General features: G+C 43.3%; 1 pseudogene across 1 annotated transcript; it reads left to right on the top strand.

The window, feature by feature from the left end:
• The first annotated feature begins 11531 nt into the window (after positions 1-11531).
• On the top strand, positions 11532-12422 carry LOC306958450 (ankyrin repeat domain-containing protein 9 pseudogene; annotated as a pseudogene). The gene has a single exon. The product of its transcript is annotated as an ankyrin repeat domain-containing protein 9 pseudogene (transcript).
• The last annotated feature ends 6391 nt before the right edge of the window (positions 12423-18813 follow it).

The raw sequence follows: 18813 nt of genomic DNA, 5'->3' as shown, positions 1-18813 counted from the left end.
TGCTTGTTTTCTGCCAGCTGACAAAAACAGGTCCTAGCCCTTCGTGGTTGATTTGCATGGCTTAACTGATTTTGTCTTTGCTAGTGAACTTGAAAGCTGTAAACGCAATTTTTAATAGTCAAAATGTTTCAGTTGTAGAATAAATACAGGAGGGAAAAAAAAACCTGAAATATGTATTGAAGAAAAGGTCATCCACACTGTGCACAACACGTTTCTTCTTCTAAGTTGTAAATTTCATATGGCAGCCAAACCATGCATCACAAATTCACTAGACTCATAAAACTAAGGTGTAAGTGAAGAATATTCCATATGTACTATTGTGTTTGCCTGCAGGGATTACCTAGGCAATGAGAACACACATCCTGTACTGTAAAATTTCTGTGAAGCATCAGACAGATGTTCACGAATAGAACAGCAGGCTGCATACAGGGAGACCAAGACTTTCCAGAAAGAACTGGCTGTCATGTGTGTAATTTTTATAGCAGCAGAATGAATGTTATCATGGATATGCAGGATTCCAGGACGTAAAGTAACCAGTGATGAGGGAGTCAGTTTGAATGTACATAAATGGAGTCTCTTTTTATTCCTTTTTTTAATTTTTCTGTCAAGTGTAGGATTACTGCACATCTGTGAATCCCTGACAAACAGAACAGCTCCATGAAACCTGCCTGGTTAAGGTTTTGCAGAGAGAAAGAGATGATGTCCTAGAAAGAAAGATATGCTGTAGCTTAGGCTGCCACAAGAAGATGGAAGAATGTCTTAAGTAGATAACATGTAGGTAAGCATAAAAAATCTCCTGCTTTTATTGTGCACAGTGAGAAACACAATGGAAACATAAACAAATAATAATAATCTTTAAAAAAGGGTTAAGCTGCCAATTCAATTCTTCAAACCTGCTTTCTTAAAACCCATTTTGGTTTTGGAAGCAGCACTTACAGTGTTGCTCACCCGGCTGTCTATAAGGCACTCTTACAAAGGCAGGTCATACTGGGAACAAAGCTGGGCCAGAGACTTGCTCAGAAACCATGGGTAAAGCCAAGTGGTCAGAGCCAAGTTGTCCAGGGTGTGGGGGGAACGTCAAGACAACGGACTGGGAAAACATGGATGAGGATCACACAGGTTTCTGAGAGCAGGCATCAGGGCAATAGCACCGGGGCACGTGGTCAAAGCAAGACTGTGAGCTCTGACCCCCGTTTCTTGACATCTGCCTGATGTCTGCTGCCTGGCCCTGCCCTTTAAGCCTGGGAGATCACCAGTAACCTTGGTCATCAGCCAGGATCACACCAATCTAAGTTTTGTGTGAACGAAGAACAAGAGACAGTACCTTCCCCAGAGGGCCTGCAGCATGACTACAGACAGAGAGACGCAGACAGGGATCCACAACTGGGAAAACAATTGGATAGTCTGAGAAGCAGTGATTTTAGTACACCAGCGGACCAATCTCTCAAAAAAGAAACAAGAAAAAAATTTTAAAGCAGGGATCTGGAAGAGGAAAATTAGCTAGATTTATTGACATTTATTGGGATTTCCTGTTCAGTGTCCCAGATTTGCCTAGATGGGAGGAAAGCTCAGTCAGGCTCACTTGAAAATTCAGGCAGTTGGTGACAGCGGGTGACAGCCCCCAGATCAGTCAGGGACAGGTACTGGTACTCAGCTATTGAAGGGCAGTGGTGGGAAGGACGGAGATTCAGAGGCTGAGGAGATGAGCAAGGAATGTTTGAAATCTTGAAGGGAGCCCCGCTAAGAAAGGCAGTCACAGCTGGGAGAACACACTCTGCAGCAGCATTCAGGATGGTCACAAATAAAGCAAGATGAAGTCCATCTAAAAGCATGATATTAATAGCAGTTGCTTGAGCCTCTCTTAAGCCTGGACCCTGCTTACAGGGTCTACAATTCCTGTTAAAACCTTCAAGTGGGGCCTGTCTCCCACCACAAAAACACCACCAGCGCCCAGAGAAAAATGTTCAGTGGGTAAGAACTGAGTGGATATTGCTTATCACAGAGAGAAAGAGGAGAGAGAAAGAACATTTTGCAGTGTGGTGATTGTCCCAAGAAAAGGACAGTGTACCCAAATACAAAGAAAGGAAAAAAGAAAAAAGACAAAAGACAAAAGAAAAAAGAAAACAGAAAAAAGGAAAAAGAAAAAAGAAAACAGAAGAAAGGAAAAAGAAAAAAGAAAACAGAAAGAAAAGAAGGAAAAAAAATTGAACAGTTTCTGCCAAACTGATTGGAAGAAAAGTCTTTCCTGACTTGATATCTGTCAATCCCGAGCATGTGAGTAGAGCATGATGGTCATGCATTCAGGAGATGATAATAAGTGGAGAAACAGCAGCTCACCTCACACCCTTTTAGCCCACATTCCAACCCTTTGTTCATTCACTGTGTGCTAGGGAAAATCACAGAGACACTGATGTCCTCACTTTATAAAGCTTTGCATGACATAACCATGCAAGCTCTGAGATGCTAACATACTGAAATCAGGAAGCCATATCAGTTTCTGGGTAGAATTTGGCCCTGATGGATAGTTACACCAATATCTTACAGTTTGCAGATTCTGTTTTAGCACCAAGCTGTCAAATTGGACTGATGAGCAGCAGGGCAATGCGGGGAGAGGACAGATTCAGCTATTGAGCAGGCTGGCAAGTAGCAGCCCTGTTCTCCTGTGGGAGCCTTCTCTGGTGAGGAGAAGTCCTCTTGTCACAGGTGAGGAAGATAACGCATATTGGCCATCTGCAATAGCTTTGCATTCTCAATTTTATGGTGCAGCAACATAGTCAGTATTTCCACCTATATATACATAGTGGTTTTAGGGCTTTGTTTGACAGGCTTTAATGCAAACGTGGCATTGCTGGCACACAGCTTTTCTTTTTTTTGGCATTGTTTTCACAGTGTTTCTGCATAGATTGAGTTGATGTGTGACTCATGTAAATTCAGGCTTCTACTTCTAACAGATGCAAGCCTGAGAGCAGCTGGGGTGTTACTGGGAATTTAGTTACAAACCTCCCAGTCATGATTTTCAAATCTAGTTTAAAGTCAGATGTGTGCATCCATGATAGATGGCCTCATTTTCAGGAGTGTTTCTCAACAACTGGAGCCAGGAGAGCAAATTTCTGTTTCCCAAGGATGATTCTTTTGTAAGGATATTTTCTGACCTCAGATCAAGATCTAAATCACCAAAGTCGGGGTAGCTCTGACAGTGAACAGGACCAAATCTCTTGATTCTCCTTCAGTTTTCAGTTCAACAGATGTTGACTGGGATCTCACTAAAGGCTGCTGTGCACTAACAGCTGTTCCAGAGTTTCTGATAGTTGTACTGTTTGTATTCTCAGGCACCTCAGAGGTGCCCAGGATTATATTTTCCTGGGTGCTGATGAAAGAGAGCTGGCAGCTCTCTCACAGAAGGCTGACTGTTGAAGCATATGCCATATCTCAATGGAATTAATGGGAAACTACCATGCCCAGAGCGTTCCTGTCACATTTCCTCCAAGCAGCCACATGGAATTTCATGCTTTTACCGCTTTTTATCTTGCTAGTAATCCAGCAGATATTGAGTCAGTTCTCACTGGCCAACTTCACTTACACATTAAACCGTAGAGAAGAAGATGATGTGATGGCCTACTGCCGGTTAGTTAAATGTTTTAAATGTGTCTGAACTTGTTAAATGTGGTGACAGAAGCAATTTGTCATTAGTTGAGTCATGAGAAACCATTATTCCAATACAGCTCTTTGAACAAAATGTTTGAGACAGTAAAGTCCAGAAGAACCTTACTTAGACAAACAATTTTCAGGTATTTCTGTGGTGCTTTTTGCTTATCCCAGATTAAAGGCCCATTGCAGAAAATATTTCTGGAAGCTGCAGAGAACGTAGTAGTGAGTGGCTGTTTCTGGCTCTGCATGAAGCATATTGTTTATGAGACAGCAAGATGCGGGGCCTAGAAACTGGTCCCCTTAATGACTGAATTAACTTTTAAGTGTCTCAGCCAGCCTCTGAGGCCTCAGAAGATATGCGAAGACTTCCATAACAAATAATTTTATAAGAGTATGGCTAAAGATTGCTTTCAGTAGCCTCCAGCAGTTAATCATGGGCTGACAACCTAGAGACAATAAGAACTACCAGAACTGCTTGCAACGTGGATTTTTCTTTTGTAATTAATTCAATAAAAATAGATTTTTAATGTGTTCCCGTGTAAGGATACGCTGGGATTCATAGTGCTCTCAAACAGCAGATAGTTTGCTTGTTCCTACAGCTCCTGCTCAAGCCGAGCTGACTCTGGATATTTAGCTTCTCTGTCCTAGAATGGGAAATCTTTCAGGGTTCTGAAAAACCTCAGCAGCTGGCAGGAGGTGACATTCCTCCTATGGGTTTTGTGATCCTTTCAGACCACGGTTTTTGTCAAAGGATGTTATGAAATAGATACATTCTGCAAAGCAGCTCAGTTTTGCAGATCTTCCATCTCGCACACAAATGCACAGATATTAGCTTTCAGCCTTGTTTATTATGCAGAGACAACATTAGAACCACTAAGAAGGTTCAGACAGATTTGCCATCATTGCTTGATGAATGGCACTACTGTAATTTCTTTTTATTTGTCCATCTGCATGGTGGCGGAACCTTAGATTTGCAGCTTTGGTGTAGTGCCAGTTGCTGCATAAGCAGAGAACAAAGACTTCATGCTTAGAGAAAAAAGGTTTACTTTGGAGACTGCCAAGCATTTAACCTTGTTGATATCATGTAGCACTGAATTCTCCAGGTTAATTATGGATTGCATAAAAAAGCATTGCTTTTCATCAGTTTTGAAACAAAATGTATTCATGCCTTCCTGCCTGCTTTCTCAGTAGTTGTCAGCCCTGACATTTACGTAGAGATATGGTAAAACAGGGCATTGATACCCATCATCATCACACACACAAAAAAATGTCCAACTTTGTAAGACTGTATCATATTCTCATCCATTCACTGGAAAAGCAGCAATTGGTTCAACGCATCTGTAGGTACAGATTGTCTGCAAGTGCTTTCTGTTCTTTAAACAGAGCTCAACTGACAGGTTACTGTTTGGAGTAGGCCTGGCAATCTATTTCAGTACTGTCTTTGAAAGATACAGCCTCAAATTAGGACAGGAATGGGAACTGAAACAAATGGACTCTAAGAAATGGGAGACACCAGGATTTCTGGCATGCGGGCTCTGTGCCATTAGGACTCAAAAACATTTTTTAAAATGGAATAAAATGATTCTTGTTGTTTTCATAGCTGATTAACCGAAGTTGACATGTCTTCCTCCAGACACAAGTGTACTACTTGATCTAACCTATATTTGAAGAGATATGGGACATTCAGTGAGAGCTAGCAACTTATCCCTCCTTTGGAGTTATTCCAGTATTTATCAAGTGCCTGCCTTTACAGATAGGCAATCCTTCCCTGGGAGTTGACAGAAAAAAAGCACGGAGACAGGTCTTGCTCCTGACCCATCTCCAAGCCCATCTCTTGCTCTTTGCCCTAAGCCCAGCTGAGTTTCAGACCCCATAGCCCCTTCCCAGGCTTGTCCAGATCACAATGCCTATCTCCTGTGGCATTCCACATGCTGAGATGTAGATCAATATTTTCACATTCTTCACCTGAAAGTGAGAGAAGCTCAGAGTCAGAGGCCAGAGCAAGTGCTATGCCACAGGTCTCCACCCTTCAGGTTAAGCACTGACACTCAGGAGGAGTTCAACGTGCTTTCGTAGCACGAGTGCCAAGCAGCAATGTCAGAATGTCAGTGTCAGAAGAGAGGAGAGGGGCTCAAAAAGTAAGCATACTGCTTTCACCTTGGGCTCTGAATTTTATAACTTCTGTTCCTAAAGCAGGATGATGGATTAAAGGAAGAAATATTAGAACTCAAGAAATGTTGTTAAAAATGTCTGCTAATTGCTGTGAGAAGTCAGAGTTCAAAATTTCCTTAATCCCATGACACTTCATGCTTTGTTATCTGTCTCTCTCAGCTTTTCTTTCCCAAACAGAGAAGGTAACAGAAAGCATTAATACTTGGATGTAGCAGTCCAAGCCTTTCACAGGCCTGACCTGCGCAGGCTAAAGAACAGTATTTTGCATGGAAACATTATGCTGTCCTGGCTCCCCTGCTTCTTCTGATTGTTCCAGGTCTTCAGCTAGTGTGCAGACGAGGGTCTGAATATAGCAGTGTGAACAGTATGTGTGTCTGGATCACAGCACTGCTCAACAGACAGTGTGGATATAACCTGAGCATCCTCTGTTTGTTTCTACGTGATTCTTACATAAGACTGTTGCATTTCATGCTGTTATCTTTCACTTCCCAACTTCTACAAGTAAATAACTACCTGGGGATCGATTTGTTCTGCATGCAATGCATCAACAGATCTCATTATGTGTATTTCAAATGCTTTCCAAACTAGTTAAGCTTTGCTTATTTTCATTTCCACCCTCTATCATATTGTCAGATTCTTTCTTTTGCTGTTTGAATTCTGCAAGCAGAAGTGAAATATCCTGCAATTCAGGACAGGTCTTTTTGTAGATGTTTCCAACACCTCAAAGCCTTGTTTAGTCAGCTCAGTGAATTGGTGCTGGTTCATTTTAGTACAGACTATAAAAGAATCCCTTATAATCACTAAAACAAGTACATGCTAGCTGCACTCTTCCACTTTCTTGACAAAGTTCTCCATTGCTTTCTGTGTAACTGAGCAAGAAACATGCCGCTGAAGTTTTTGACAGGTAGGTTGTTGGCTGGAGGTGATCTCAGTCTTCCTCAAAGACTGTTTTTCTCTTATACCCCAAGCAGCTTTTCATCGGAGCTGAAATGTGGCAGGAAGGAACTGAGCTGAGCTCAAATTGTCCATCAAACTGTTGGGGTCCTTTGACGTGCCCACTCTGCTCTTCAAGTAAGAAACTGCTTCATTTTTATCAGCTAGTGCAAAGAAATGCAGATATGGAGCTGGACAAAATTTCTTCCAGGGGTGGCAAAGAGGAAAAAGGATATTATCTCACATGTCCCATTTTTCCAATGGCTTTAAACTAAAAAGGGTGGATTTGGATAAGACATAAGGAAGAAGTTTTTCGCTGTGATGACGGTGAGGCACTCGCCCAGGCTGTCCAGAGAAGCTGCGTATGCCCCATCCCTGGAAGTGTTCAAAGCCACATGGGATGGGGCTTTGGGCAACCTGATGAGGCGGGAGGTGTCCTTACTCAAGGAGGAATGTAGGAATTAGACCACCTTTAATGTTCCTTGCAATACAAGCCATTATATAAATCCACGATTCTGTGATTCTACGCATGTACTCACCATATGTAGTAAATTTAGATGTAAAATTGAAGTTTCGGTTCAGTGAAGAAAAAAACAAGGTGTAAAAGCATTTCAATGATTATCAAAATGACTCCAGGAAGATTCCAGAGGGAGAAGAAACCATCATCATCAATCTCACTTTCCTCACTGTGAAGAACTCCAGATCCTTACGATTTGCTGTAACACCCACCAGCACCAGAGTGAAGCCACCAGAGTAAGCATAACCAGGGATAGAGGCAGAAACTAAGAAGTGTGTGTATAATGATTTTATTATGTTTTCAGCATAGAACTATACTTTGTTTTTCTGTAGTAACTAGGCTTGGACTAATAATTATTTTTTGGTTCAGTAAGTTGTTATTTTTATGTGTCAGGTATGTTTCTCTTCTGCCCAGAAACAATATTTTGAGCATAACACTATCAGAAGGTTCCCAAATACTCAGAAGCACACTGTATTTCTCACGAGATCACAATATCAAATCATTTTATGAGCTGAAATTGCCATCAAAATATGAAAAATGCATCTCCTCAAGAGAGATCTAGAGAGTCTTTTGGTCTCTGCTAGAATGGTAATTGGTGTTCTGGGTAAGATTGGCTTTTTTTTTCTTTTCTTTTTATTTTATCCTTCAAACTTGTTTCTGCTTTCTTGCGCTTCTTTTCCTCATTCAAAATTGATTCTGCTGACTTACTGGACTACAGTCTGTCCAAGAGGAAAGCCACAACAAATACCTTAAGAGTTAGGGTGCATTATTTTTAACCACAGATCAAAATTCTAAGAATAAAACTCCCAAACTCCTAATCTTCTTCTTCCCTTTGAAGTTAATGTCTTCCATTTCTAATGGGTTGATACTGTCATACAGATGCATTATGTCTAAATTCTAAATGCTAAATTCAGAAGAGGTGCATTGGCATCAAACATGTCATCAGCACCAGCTTTCCTAAACTACTGGGAAAAGCCATATTCAGGAGTCTGTATGGCAGGCAGTACTCAGCCATGGCAGGGAGTTGTGCCTTCGACGTCGTACAGAGGTCAGCAAAGTGTATGAATGTCTCTCGTAGTTTTGTGCTGGGCTTCCTGGGCAGCATTACAGGGTGACTTGTAATTACCAGTGTGATCTGTATTTACAAGGTGACCTGCAATTACAGGTTTTATGTTTTTCATATCCTTCACTCATGGTATATAATTGGTTTCCCCAATGGCTATTTCTGATTTTGGGATTTCAGCACCCTTGTTCTTTTGAGCTATTCACAGAATGTTTTTGAGCTATTCACAGAATGTTTTTCCCTTGGCTTCTCTGTATCTCTGTACCTGATACAGACCTCTGTGTACAGACCTCTGTGTACAGACCTCTGTGTACAGCCCTCTGTGTACAGCCCTCTGTATCAGGTCTGAAGTGAGAGACGCTCCTTTGTGAGCTGGAATGTCCTGGCTTGCTCATGTCTGCTGTCCTGGCTGAAGACTCCTGCACTATTTCTTGTGTCAGACCTGGTCATCCTGCAGCCACAGAGTGAGCTCGGTCAGCAGCCAGAGCCAAGGCCAAATTACCCCTCCAAAAAATAGGTCAATTTTGAATCTTGTGGTTCAAATGAGCCTGTGAGTTGAATTTGTAAGGAAGGAGGGGGAAGCAGAGCAGAGGCTGTGTCTCCTTGGAGCTGGATCGACAGGGAGGGGAACACAAAGGAATCACAATCCTCAGGAGGTGAAAATGCAAAAATTCATTTGCATTTTACTACAGGGTGATTGCTCTGGCAATCACCACACAGCAGCGGCACCACAAAAGTCGCTGTGCTTGGTCATTACCCTGCCACAGACAGGAAGCGCTAGAGCACTAGCAAAACAACTTTCATACAGACATAGAATCACAGAATCATAGAATGATGGAATGACAGAATGCCTTGGGTTCGAAGAGACATCAAAGATCATCTAATTCCAAGTATGCTGCCATGGGCGGAATTGCCAATGGCAGTTAGACCATGCCAATGGCCACTAGACCATTCTGCTCAGGAACCCACCCAACTTGGCCTTGAGCACCTCCAGGGATGGGGCATCCACAGCTTCTCTGGACAGCCTGTGCCACTGCCTCACCATCCTGTGAACAAAGAATTTCTTCCTATCATCTAACCTAAACCTCTTTTCTTTCAGTTTAAATCCATTCCCCCTTGTCCTATCACTATCTACCTGCATAAAAAGTTGGTTCCCCTTCTGCTCCTTTCAAGTGCTGGAAAATTGCCACGAGCTGTCCCCAAAGCCTTCATTTCTCCAAGCTTTCAATCCTAACTCCCTCAACATTTCATCACAGGACGGGTGCTCCAGCACTCTCATCATCTTTGTGGCCTTCTTCTGGACTTGCCCCAACAGCTCCACATTCTTCTTGTACTGGGGGCCCCAGGCCTGGACACAGTACTCCAGATGGGGCCTCACAAGGGCAGAGTAGACAGGGACAATCATCTCCCTCTCCCTGCTGCCACATTGGCCTTCTGGGCTGCAAAAGCACACTGCTGGCTCATGTCCAGCTTTTCATCCATCAGGACTCCCAAGTTCTCGGCAGGGCTGCTCTCAATCAAGGCTTAAATAAAGGATTGCCCCAACCCAAGTGCAACACTTTGCACTTGGCATTATTGAACCTCACTGCATTCTCTTGAACCCCTTTTCAAGCCTGTCCAGTTAATTGGGACTTCCTTGTGCTCTTTGTTACTCTTTGAATCTGCCCTTGATTATACACAAGGTTTATTGCAACCATGGATACAAGATGTGTAATAGTATGCTCAAATAACTCAAATAACTATATAGCAGTATTTCCAAGAATAACTGCAGTAACAATGGACTAAAACTGTACATATATTCATTTATTCTAACTACATGAAAACTCACTGTAAAACGAAATGTTTAGGGCATGGAATTGAACATCCAGGACTTTGGAAGATGGGAGGATGTGTTAGATGTAGACCCAGACTGGTGATGGTTTTCCCCTTGAATGACCCCAGGCATCATTTGGAGGTGTTCAGACTTTATGCTTGAATACTGTTTGGTTTGAATATACTGAATATACTGTTGTCTCCTTGCTAAATGAAAAAAGAAAAGAAAAAAAACTCCATTTGTTGTATTTTTCCTGTTTTCATAACATGATGGTGAGATACCATCTTACTGCAATTTGTTGATTTATAAAATGCATGGAATTCCTCCTATTTAGGAGGTGTTCATTTCTTTTCTATGAATATAATTTTGGTCAAGTCATTTTGCCTCATCCCATATGTAGCAGCCCTCAAGGCTGTGCTCCTTGGTCATCTTACTGGGCATTTCACAGGTCAGATTGCTTAAGTCCATTTCCCCCTATTATAGCTCACTCTGACCCCATTGTAAGAAATGCTTACATCAAAGCTCTCCATCTGCAATTGTGGTTTGGCCATTAAATTTGTTTATGTACCTGCAGTGCAAAACAGAGGCACTTCAGATATTTCCTTGCTAATCAAAGGCAGGCATTTAAATCGAGCAATATGCTTTATGACTCCAAGCATGGTTGCTCCACATCTTGATTGACTCTTTTCTCTGCGGAGATTAATGTTGGGATCTTAAATATCACTAATGCCTTACAGACAATCCATTAACATCAGCGTCTCCTAATTGGCCAGCCATACCATTATTTATAAAATAGGGAGCCCCTCTTAATAGTACAGCTACCATTCCCTTGATTTCATGAGTATATCATCCTCTATATTACCAGCCATGGAGCATTTTATGCTGCAACATATATTTTTACTGTTTAACAAGCTGTGTGTGAGAGCAACATGCAAAAAATAGATGAAAATTACTATCACACTTACTGCGATGTAGAAGCTGATCTGGTTAGACATGAAATGCAGACAGAAAACTACCTCACCTCTCAAGCTAATTTTAGTCTCTCCCTGCCTTCTCTGTAGCTGCGTGTGTATAAAATCACTTGCTTTCTGACAGCGTTCCAGTAACCCACACTATGCAGAGAGCAGGATGTACTTACTAACCAGCTGCTTGCATGGCATGGGTTAACCGAGCCTGTGGGATTGTGCTTACCTAAACAAAACCACTGCAGTGAGGGGAAAAAACAATGAATGGGTGGAGATGATCAGCCCATGCATTCAAGCTAGTGCAGTCCAGGCAGCAATGACAGCCTGAAGGTTGCAGCAGCATCGGGATCTGCATTCCAAGTGCACAGATCGTACAGTCTGGAGAGATTTTACGTGGAGCTGCTCTTTATTTGCTGAGCCATGGCCAGCAACCAGGCCAGCATGCAGGATGATCAGAGCAGGCACTGCAAGTTCTTATCCTATATGTTCTACCAGGCTGTGAGAGATCACAAGCCTGTGTGGATGCTGGAAGACATGAGAACTATGGAGTATTTTTACTGGGAGGAGAATGCCAGCCTAAGAACATACTCACCTTCAGAAGCCCTTCTCTACGCAGTGGTGCATAACCACCTGCCTTATGCTCAGTATCTGCTGTCTCATTTTCCAGAGGAGGCTCTCAAGGTACCCGGAGAACACTTCTGCTATTGCCCATCCTCTGCTCCTCACTTGGCCATGGCTGTCACATATGACAGGAGAGATATCTTGGGGCTGATCATCAAAATCGCGCACAAGCTCCCCAGCTTAAACTCGTACATCAACAGGACTGGCTGCTTTCATCTAGAAGATGGGAAGACACCCCTGCACCTCGCCTGTGAACTGCTGAGGTCGGAGACAGTCCTCATCCTCCTCGGCAATGGAGCTTCTCCCAGGATAGAGGACAGTAAAGGGCTTACCCCGCTGGACGTCATCCTGGAACAGATGTGGGACTCCAAAGTCAACATGGCAACAAAGAAGCTCTGCCTTGACTACCTCTTGCTCTTCATGCCCAACCCACAGTTTAAGATGCGGAAAGTTCTACAGGATCATCCGGAGCATTGGACAGCTTTGCTGGGGGAAGAGAAATTCAACAGCCTGGTGGGCAACACACCTGCTTCTTTATATCTCCAAGCTATGCAAACTATTCTCCAGACTCTGCCTCCGTCCCACTTCCCTAAAAGCATCCAGGAACTACCTATACCTCAGGCACTAAAGCCCTTACCATCCTATGGCAAAAAGCAATCGACAAAAAATGTGGTAAATGTTTTTCCTTGACTTTATTCGCTGGGTCTTGGATTTTTAAAGGCAACTTAGGGGACATGGGCACCCACCAATCTGTGTATTTTATTGTGATTTTAATACTTGTCCTACTAGGCTATGCTGGGAAATCCAGTATTTTGTGACAAGATTTTAAATGTAGAGTTCTGTGTTTTTTTCTAATCGATTGCAGGCACGGCACTTTTAAAGGCAAAAGCCTTCCTTGTTTTCTATTTCGTTGTGCATGTGAAGAGTTAACTGTAGCTGAGGTTGCCTTATGTTTGGGGTTTTTTAGCTGTCAGCTGGTATCAGTGAATCTGAATTCCCAACATAACTGTATCCCGTGTAATGCACCTGAGTAAAAAGAAACAACTTGCACAGTAGGATTTTCAAAGGGTGTAACTATGAGACTGTGTTCTACCAGAGCTAGGAAAAATACCACTTGTATGAACAGGATTTGAAACATCAGGTTTCCTTTCTAACAATGATCCAGCATCATCTAGTAATAACCAAAAAGTCTGTGGCTGATCCTACAGAGACGTAGAGGCAGTTTTACAGAGTACATTTTAATGAGTTACTTAGCATTGGGTCATAGTGTGGAGTGTGCGTATTTAGATAAGACCACCAAGTGTTTATTCCTACGTGGAAACTGGGATGGACAGAAGAAATAATGGAAAGCATCCTATCTCACTCAGGAGTGAAGGGGTTGAAGGCAACTCCAGCCCAAATGCCTCCTCAAAGGTGTGTAATGGGGAGGGTAATATTTTTCTTGCTCTCCAGTGAAAAACTGCAAGTAAGAGCAGGGCCACTGGCAGCCTCATCCTTCATGAGTGACATTATCATTGACTTGTGCTTTAGGGATGAATGTGTCTCCAAAAGAGATGTAGCTCATTACCTCTATTTACCAGTGGGTCTCAGAACGACCTGTGTTTGCTAGTTACCCTAAGCTAGGATGTGACAATCATGCATTAGAAGTTGTCACTTGTCAGAGTGTTTTTGCCACTCAAGTCCAGACAGAAGGCCTGCTCCTGGGAGACAAGTTTCTATTGAATTCCCTAGGAACTGAAGGCAGGGTGTGTTTGCAGCTTTCCAAGAGTAGTCTCTCTGCAGGGCTGAGGATGCCTTGCCCAGGCAGAGTCCTGTCTCAGGTGCTGGTCTTGCTCTCCTGGCCATGCTCAGCATCAGCAGAGCAGTGGCAGAATCCCAACTCCTTCATGGGGAATATCTCTTATTTTGGACCAAACGTCCTCTCTCTTTGTAAGTGCAACCCTCTGCTCTAATGAAGCAGTGTCACACATTTTCCCAGATCTGTTCTGAACAGCAGTGTATAAATTGCTGATCTCTTTAACTAAATTTGGTGCAAAATGCCATGTGACACAAGCTCCATTTTGAAAGGCTCTGGCTATGAAAGGATGTGCAACAGACCTGTGCATTCAAATCTTGCTGCATGGAGAAGATCCCTCCACACATTATCTGCTTGTGCCAGGACTGCTGTACCAGAGCTACACCCTTCTGTATCAGCTCATATGGTTTCCCTCTGTTCAGAGCACCACCAGCATGTGTCAGGCTACTGATGATGCTGCAGGGCAAGGGGGAGATTTCTTGCAAGGCTGGACAAGAGCTATTTGGGAGATACTTTTGGAGACACGGGGACATTCCTCCCAGACATCCCTCCCCGGGTGCTGGGAAGCAGTTCTATGCCAGTGCCTGATGTGCTGTGCTAGGTGACGATGCAGACTTGCTGGTGAGACAAAGAAAATGACAGCCCAGCCCTAAGAGTAGTGAGAGGGACAGAAAAGGGTTAACTTCTTCCCTTGCAGTCCCACCCCCCCATGGTGTCCTCCCAGCCCTGCCTGCTCTCCTCTTCTAATTCTATTCTGCCTTGTGCAAGGGGGAGGGCACAAATGGTGTCAGAGAAATTCAGGGTAAATCTTGGACAAGGTTTTTGCTGAGAGGCCGCAGCACCACTAGCAAGGAGAGGCTGTCACAGCTTCACAAAAAGCGGAACCAACGGCAGATTTGCATAATAAACAGTGGCTGAGCCACTTCTGCCCTGGCAGCCCCCAGAAAGGCAGTGCTGGGGGCAGAAGACAAAGCAGGCACTCGCTGTCTGAGGCTGCTGAGAGCAACTATGAAGTGCTCAGTGCATTGCTAGCAATGCAATACCTCATCTCAGTGGGCGAGAGGCCGTGTAGGCTGGAGATTGATATTATTAAAATAGTAATTAGGCCCCAGGAACAGAGTTGCCAGCAAAGGAGAGAAGGTAAATCATCAATCACTAGCTTGATTCCATGAGAGCTGTGTTGCTAAGAATTTCAGAAAAGACAGAAAGGAGAGGAAGATTGTTCATCTTAGAAATCAAATGATGCAGGTGGGGATTCTTGGCATTACCGACACTGGCACTTTCTAACAAGGCAGAGGTCTGTGTCCAGAGAGCAAGAGCAATCAAATGGGAACAAGAGCATCTGAAATGGTTCAAGGATTATTTGTTGACTGTAATAGCCAGGGATCATCAAAAAGGTCACAGTTCAGGCATTTAGGCTCTCTGGTGGCTTTGTAGCACACAGAATGCTTTGTATGCATGCATGAGGTTACCCTCTATCCATTAGCCAAGCCAGAGGGTATCTGTGTCTGTTATCACAGCCTAGAAGAAGACTGCTGGCTGTTGTTGGCCAGCACATAAAAGCTCAGATGTTCTCAGACTACCAACAGGCAGCTGCCCACGCAGGAAAGGTCACACCAAAGCCCTGTCACATCTGTTTTCCTGACCATTTTAACAAGAGCTCAAGCACTCACTGGGCCTCAGTCAGTCACCTACCTTCTGACCTTGATGTACAGTTCTACTGGGCCAGAGTTTAGGGCCATTAGTATTCTGGTGCTTCCATCACCTGTAATGCCAAGAGTGCAGAGTAGGATGTCCTTCTGCAGGAGGATTTATTTTGCAGTGACCTGCTTCTTAGTTGGATATCCCATTCATCTTCCTACCTATACGGTGTCATTACATCAGATACAGCCAAATCTACCTCAGTCCTGTCTGCATTGATTTTATTCTTTCTGAGCCGGGTTTAGCCAGGTAAATCCTGTATTTTTTCCACTGTTCCTGCAACTGATGGTCAGTAGTCTTTAAAAATCCCTGTATTTGCACGACAAATATGTCAGTGACTTTATTAATCAAAAAAGGTGCTTGGTGCTACATAGTGATGTTTACATTTTGTGTATAAACATACTGAGTAAGAGTAGCTAAGATCTTTATTTCATGACTTGGCAAAAAGAGAAAAGGGCACAGTCTGTTCATCTTTGGGTTACAGGCTGGCTCTGCAGGTTACATTTTTAAATTTCTGTCTTGAAGAGTAGCACCGTAAGGATCTGATGTGTATATGTGTTTTCCTGCCACATCAATGGGTGTCATTTCAGTGAGCTCCGTGGGTCTATGGGTGTGTGTGTGTGTGTACATGCGCACGTGTGTCTGTGTCTGCCCTCTTCTGGTAAAACTCAGAACTGACACACAATACTTTCCATGTACACAACGGTGACCAATGCCTTAAGAAAGCAGCCTTCTAATGAAACAAGTTTGCGTCCTAAGCATCGTGCTGCTAACAGGTAAGGATATTTCTTCTCTGGCAAAGAGGCAGCAGCTGTGCTTTTGAAACAGGTGTTTTATCCCTAAGCACCAAGCACGAGGGCTTCTGCATGCCAACAGTCATCCAACGAAGGATTTGTGACGGTGGACACATTTTTTTGAATTGCTTTTTAAAATAAAATATATTAAATGTGTATCTCCATCTTTTCTTTGGGCTGACAGCAGAATTCGGCCACCTACGACTTCTTAATCCTATGCTTCTGTCTGTTTCTGCAGCACCATTAGCAGGGAGGACAGGCCAGAATCTGACCTCAGTTGCATCTCTTTACACCCGAAGTAACACTTTTTAAGTCAATTGCACCACTGCTGATGTTTGCCGGTATAAAAGAAAACAGAATCTGTGCACCCATTCTTCAGGACTCCATTAACTCTGACTTCAGCTTACAAACAAAAGTAATACGTAATCCCCAAAAACATTTTTTTACATTTTTCATACTTTGAATGTATACAGATACAGACATTCTCTAACACTGATGGGCACTTTCCTATTCCTTGTTCCCTTGGCTTTTTTTGGCTTCAGCGTGACAGGGACTGACGCTGTTGTTTACTGATTACGACTGAATGTTCCATGCCCAAGTACAAATGAATGTTCATTATATGATACAACTTTCTTACAAAGCCATACTTTTGTAATTTTGGTTTCTCTTTTTTAGGGAAAACAATCTTTCATGTAATTGTATATTCATTACTCACTGCATGACTAAAGAGAAACAGACTGCAATGCGTGCTGGGAATAATATATATATATATACGTATACCCCACTATAATAACTGTGAAAATTATTTCATTTGATTGTATTACTGTAATAAACTTGCAGTATAAACTTTTGATGTGTCTTTTATTAGACAGTTGGTCAAAAGTACCATGAGCTGCTTTTGCTTTGTTTCGCTTTGGTGTTTGATGACTCCAATGTGACTGCTTAGCCACAGCCTCCAAAAACGTGATCAGAACATAATATTTTCCAGGCTTGCAATATCTAGCCGTGCTGACAGAGGATAGCCCAAGTGATGAAGTGAACCTACATTCCACAGACCTGCTGCAAGGTGGAGCTGAAACAGAAGAGGCTCATTAGGAGTGAGTGGTAATTGCTCTTAGAGATTTTTATCTTTTAGTCTTGAGCTCAGCTCACAGCAACTTAAGATAGAGCTGTTTATAGGATTACAGCAGTGCTGGCAAGCTCCTTCCCTGCCTAGGGTTTCTAACTCCGTAAGGAAAGAGGTCCCAGTGAGGCTTCCAGTGCCAACTCCAATTCGTCCTGTAAAAGCAGGTCATTGCTGAGGGTCCATGGGCAAACGTACACCTTGCACTCTCTGTGCCACCTCCCTCTGGGTGATAACCTGCTGACATCTGTGCAGAACCTGCTGACATGTGTGCAAGCTCCTCTGCTGCCTTGCCAAAATAAGCTACCCAAAATATTGCAGATGAAATCCTAACAGGACATGCACTCTACCACCAGTCAACAGCACACATAGATCTCCTCCACTAGTATGAACATGATTTAACCACAGGAGTTAGTACGTCAGCCTGCTGTTGCATACTAAGTCATTGGTTTCATGCAGAGAAGGGAATTGTTTCACTTTAAGACCAAAACTATATTATTCTATCATAGTGGGAGATTCAACTACTCCACGCTCAAGAACGCGGTCCCCAGAGATGCAGGCTTTCTGGCTTATTGGTTTCAGCCTTCCCTGTCTTTGAGAATGGGAAGCTGATTCAACTTCTCTTGTCCCCTGGCAGCTCTGCTGAGGCTGACCACCAGAACAGTAGAGAGTGGCTCTTGCAGCTGATGGAGAGCTGGGCTCTGACAGATCCATCAGAGCCAGACTCATCTAGCTATCAGTCTTTTTACAGCTGCAGTTAGTTGTAGCCCACACAGCAGCAAGCAGTAAGACAGGTATTTGAAGAGAAATATAAAGCGTGTGTTCCCTTGTGCTGGGGAAGCATTTTCAGAATCACACGATGCAGTGACAGAAGTCCTGCCCACACCTCAGATAACCTCCCTGGGTGAGTTACCCCACGCAGAGAATCACAGAATGCATCCCACACAAGCCAGCAGCTGTCTGGCCTTCTGGAAAGACAAGGTTGCATTTTGTTGCACCACCACTCTCAGAGAATGATAGGGACAACTGCATGCAGCCTGCAAGGGATTCAGCTCCCTAGACACCCACAGTTGTCTCTAGCACTTGGGAAGCTGCGCAGAAAAGAAGCCAAGTTTCTCTTGGGGTGACTCCAAGAGGCCGCTTGCATTGTAAAATCAATGGTAACATTCCAGACTAAGTTCCAGTTCCAGCCCTCATGAAGTGTGTTCATATTCTGCTCTAGAGAAGTTTACTGCTAGTAGGAAAGCTGTCGCTGAATCCCATGAATACATACAGAGAGAAGGTCATACGTTGGCTATGCCCACCCACGTGATCAGATGGGCAGATTCTCACACAGAGCTGTAAGAGGGTGGCGTGATTATCCTGGAGTTATCGGTGTGACAAAAGAAAATTTAGGAGGAATAAAAGAGAAAAGGAGTGGGAGAGGCAGTACAGCAAGATTCCTTCTGGGAAGCATCTCCTACAGTGAAACAGAAATAGGGAAATAGTGGAGAATCCCAAACTTCAATACAAGCTACAAAAAGGAAAAAGGAAAAAAAAAAAATAATAAAGTACAGAAGCCACCTACCCGACACTTGCTCCTAGAGCTGGGTTTCTGGTACAGAGTGTCAGATATCAGTCTCAAACCTGAGCCAATACAAAATCCTTTCCATCCACATTCTGCCAGTT

Source organism: Tetrao urogallus (assembly GCF_951394365.1).
Source record: "Tetrao urogallus genome assembly, chromosome: 2".
Taxonomy (NCBI): Eukaryota; Metazoa; Chordata; class Aves; order Galliformes; family Phasianidae; genus Tetrao; species Tetrao urogallus.
The sequence above is the reverse complement of the archived record's forward strand: the minus strand, read 5'-3'. Positions and strand labels throughout refer to the sequence as shown.